The sequence below is a fragment of the Belonocnema kinseyi genome, chromosome 1 (genome assembly GCF_010883055.1).
Source record: "Belonocnema kinseyi isolate 2016_QV_RU_SX_M_011 chromosome 1, B_treatae_v1, whole genome shotgun sequence".
In the NCBI taxonomy this organism is placed as follows: Eukaryota; Metazoa; Arthropoda; class Insecta; order Hymenoptera; family Cynipidae; genus Belonocnema; species Belonocnema kinseyi.
In genome coordinates, this window is record NC_046657.1 from 69,733,914 (window position 1) to 69,739,112 (window position 5,199).

Below are 5,199 nucleotides of genomic sequence, written 5' to 3' on the forward strand. Positions count from 1 at the left end.
GGGGGGGGGATGTGTCCTCCTTTAGGGCCTTTTCCTCAAGAGTACTCCCTTCGTTGAAAATGTCCTCCTTTCTGACAGAAATCGCACTTTCTTTTACGTTCTAGCGGAATGTTTCCAATTGGTTAAGATTTAAAATTGTCCGCCTGTTTTCTGCCAAGCAGTGCATAATGACAGGCACTTATGGTGAACCTACGCGGCAGGCCCAAATGAAGTAAACTCATTTTACTTGACATTCTTGGTTTGCATTATTTTAAATTCAAATAACCTGCATATAATGTGTTAGCAGGTTATGGTTAGGTTAGGAAATCTTCAAGTGTCCTCCTTTTGCACTGAAAAGAAATGGTAACCCCATTTTATGTTAAAATTTAGTCTCGCCAATTTCTGCGAAATGCGACGTTTTTGGACTTACTGATTACGTCGCTTTCTTTCAACGATGAAACATTCGAAGAAATAAGCTGATTGAATTTTTTCTTAGTATACTTTTCAAGGCCTAAAGCGGATAGATGAAGTCGTTAGTCAGGTATTTTTTATTACTACACCGGTTCTAGTTTATCAATAGAGAATGCTTTTTAAAAAATAGTACAATTTTTTTACGGCCAAACTGTGTAAAATAAAATAAAATATAATACATGATACATGCAATTCTTCAAGTCAAAAAGGTCTACAAATTTGTTATTAACCATATTTTAGTAACATAGACAGTTTGCAGGTATTGCGACCAATACGGGGGTCAAAGTTCGAATTTTTCTAGTGGAAATTTCTCGTTAAAAATTTATTAGGGACTGAATAAAAATTAATTTACCATGTAAGTTGATTACCAGTCACCAACGTTTTGATCATACTTTGGTTCATGAAGAATATTACATATTTAGTTTAGATATTTTAAAATTAAATTAATAGCAACCTGGTGTTCTTAATAGCCAAGCATCAAGGGCTTACATGAACTCTCTTACGATTTTATGGCAGTGCGGGATCTAAAGGTACGTTTTCTTTCCTCCTGCTTTAATGAAAGTCCCCTAACGATTCTTCTAGACTGTTCATTTTTAAAAACCATGTTGCAACAGACACTGTTTCAACAGACTCTGCTTCAGGATATCCCTCAAAAATTTCTGGACGACGAAGGATCTCTCCTATAGTTCTCGATTAAAGCTAGTAGCTTTCCAAGTGTAACGGATAGGCGAGTCGTTTGAGAGGTGATGTGCGCACCTTTTTATTCGGTTTCTCCACACCATTTAATGAGATTTTAAAGAATGTCTTGAAGAACTCCTTGTTAGGGCAAGTACTTGCAGTTTGTGGGAGGCAAATTCCTGATAATGTCCAGATGAGAAATTTGTAGAATTCCCGTAACTTCTTCCTCTATATCTTCACAGTGTCCTCACGGTGGATTTTTAGATCTGCGAGTGGTTTCTAATTAGCCAGATTGTAGCGGTCGGTGTTAGGTCCAGCAAGGTAGAAGAGAATACCTCGCTCTTTATTCAGGTTGATCAAAAGTGATCAGTCTTGATTTACATTGTGAGTTATCAGGCTCTTCCGGGCAGCCTCGAATCTCACTCTAAAACAATGTCGTACTCTTCAGGGCCTCTTTGGGCCCGCCGATCCTGGTAGAGGAGTGGAGAATCAATAGACTCGTGTAGCGAGGTGAAAGGACCCGTGGTGGTCGTCGATAAGTAGGCTAGGCACGTCCTGATGGCCATCGGTGGGCTGGAGAGACATCTACCCTTTTCTTCTATTCAATCTGATGCAGCCGTAGTTCTTAAGGACACATCGTGAAGGCGCCTAGGGTTACCTTAACTGGATCTTGAAATTATTAGTCAGCAGAGCGTTTGTCTGTCAGCCGAGTTATTTAATGTTGACAGAGAGGCTGGATATCGGCAGAGAAGTTGGAAACCGACAGAGAAGCTAAATACGGCAGATAAACTGTCTGTCTGCAGAGAAGCTAGTTGCCAACAGAGATTCTGGGTGATGACAAAGAGACTGGATGCCGCTAGAATGATCACCTCCGGGTGGTAATGGGCCGGTGGAACCATCTGCCTCTTTCTTGAAATAGTCGAATTGATAAGGGATCGACAGAGATTCAAGATGTCGGCAGAAAATATGGAAACCGGAAGCGAAGCTTAATGTCGGTATGTCGGTAAGTGTGACTTTGGACTAACTTATACTAAAAAAATTTTTGCATAAAATTCTGTATGCTGAATTACTTGGCTGATTTTGCTTGAAAGAAGTATTTTCTTTTTACAAGGGATCGATTTTCTTGACTCAAGAAAATAATAGAATCAGGGCAAATATTTCAATCAAGAATATATTTACTTCAAGTAAAAAAATATTTAGTTAACTTGCTCCATTATACTTAGTTGCGTGAATACTTATTTGCGACACTAAAAAATGTTCCTTGATCCAAGTATATTCATATACTTATTTTGACCACCATTTTAATTGAAAAAATTTTCACGCTCTTAGCACAAGAAAATATATATATTTAGCAAAGAAATACTTTCTTTTAGCATGATGCTTGCATATTTTCCTTCAAATAATTATTAATTTGAAACGAATGTCAGATTAGCTTCGAAGATACATATGTTATCAGGATAGAATCATATCAGTTTCATCAATGTAAGAACTGTAGACTTGATACAATAGACATTGCACACATACTATAAAAATAAATATATTAGTTTAAATTAATTCACTTCTTACTACATAAGTATCTTATTAAATATAATGACTGATAAGTTTACGTAGTATGAAGTTGGTTCTCTTCACATAATCAATTTTAATTTTGAGAATGTAGATAGGAATTTGCAACTGTGATAAACTGCTAGTTTTATACTGACACACAAATCAAATTAGTCATAAAACTATTTTAAAAAGTTCTGAATTTATTGCGTCGGAACATTTTTTGTAGTAAGAATTTAAATCGTTTAAATAGATGTAAAAAAGTGTTATCAATTTTAGAATAATTATGCAAGACTCAAAAGTAATTTTATTCCGAAAATTATTAAAAGGTTATAAATGTACTGTGTCTATAATTTTTTTCGCTGATAATTTGAATTTATTCATCTACTTAAAATTTAAGGTGGGGCGGGCAAATGAATTCCCCACCAAAACTGAAACTTTTCCCCTGTCCCTGCAATCAGGTGCGACCAGTCTCCATGCTGGGGCGTTCTGGCTCATCCCAGACATCGTAGAGAGTACACATTGGAAAAAAATGTTTAAAATGATACTGAAATCAATATTATTTTAAAATGCAACAAAACTACTACCGAAATCCAAATTTTTTTGATCGGCCGCTATGAATATCTACTTTTGACATCATATTGATCTGATTCGGGATCATGTATCAAAGTCAAACCAAGATGGTTGAAGTTCTTAGAGTACTTTAACTAACATGCAAGCTTTTTATGGTTTCTTATCTTGTAGCATACTTGAGAAGTAAAAAAATGAGCAAAATCTGATATTAAAAAATATCACCTGTTAATTGTAGTTGTCACTTGCGGGCGATTATACACGATTTTTAGGTTATTTCGTTATGAAATAGGCGCCGAAAATTGGCGGCCATTTTGTTAAGTCTGAAAAATTACCCAAAAAATAAGATCAAATGGATCCATATGGACAGATCATTATGATTCCGAGGGTCAAAAGATCGTTGGTGCAAAATGTTCTGCAACAAAATTTCTCCTTTTTTTACTAACTATATATAAGAACAACATAACCTGTCACATCTGTTTCACGATAGCCCTAGAAAATTGAGCTGCAATGTTCATGAAACTCAAAATATTTTGTGTTGATATAAATGTCACAAAACGTTTAATGATTTTTGATAAATTTAAACTACTTCACAAACGCATAAATGATATTATAATGATTAATCAAAGATTTCAAAAAATACACAAATCTTTGAAAAATATTTTGAAATTTTTTAAAAATTTCAAAAATATTTCAAATATTTCACAATGATTTATAATAGTTTTGAAATGCTTTGACAAAATTTCAACAATTTCAAATATATATATAAAATTCCTTTAGAAAATTTTAATTAATTCCCACAGATTTAAAAGATTTCGTAAAGATTATGAATATTTTGGAAAAATTTCTGATAAATTTAAAGATTTTAGAAATATTTAATTATTATTACACCATTAAGCCATTTCCCTTTTGGGGTAGGCGTGAGTCAGTCGGCAGGGGAAAGGAGTAGTGTGTGGAAGGGATAGAGATTTTTCAGATTGATCCAGAATTCTCGTGCTATTTAAGTAAATAACACGTTCGTTCCGCAACACTGCTCCGACCCAGGTTGCTGATCAATCTCTCTAGCAATCACACCAAGCGAAGAACCTCACGAAGTCGTTATGTGAGGTTCCCCACTTGGGTCCATTAATAGCCAAGGTCTTTGTTTCAGGCGTCATTCACTCTACTGACACTCTTTTTATTAACTATTTTCCGCCATACTTTCCTGTCCTGGCACACTTCTCTAGCTTCTTTTATGTCCATGCATTTTTTCATACAGGCTCTCGTATTTCTGTGACTTCTTATGTCTCTTCTAAGTAGGGTCTCATTCACACATTCTAACCATTCTTTCCGCGGTCTACCTCTGGGCACGCTGCCACTTACTTTACCTTGATACACTTGTTTCGTTAGTCGTTCATTTGGCATTCTCTCAACATGCCCGAACCATCTTAACCGATTTCTTTCCCATGTGTCTACTAGAGTCTCTTCTGCACCACATTCTCTTAGAATTATCTCGTTACTTACTTTGTCCATTAAGGATTTCCCGCTTATTATGCGCATGAATCTCATGTCAATTGCGTTAATTTTACTTTTATCTTTTTCTTGATAAGTCCATGTCTCGCTACCGTATAGTACAGTCGGTACAAATATAGAATTATGTATTGCCATTTTAGCTTTATTTGATATATTTTTACTTCTGATAAGGGGACCTGCTCTACCAATAACCTTCTTACTTTCATTTATTCGTCTATCTAATTCCTCATCTATCTTCCCGTCCCTAGTGAATAAGCTACCAAGGTATACGAACTTATCAACTTGTTCAATTCTCTCATCATTTAATAAAATATTGAATAGCGTTTTCTCACTCTTTCCTTTGAACACCATAGTTTTTGTTATATTTGCGTTAATTTTGAGGCCCATGCTCTTCATGCTTGCATCTAGTTTATTCAACATTCTTTGTAGGTCTTCGATAGACTC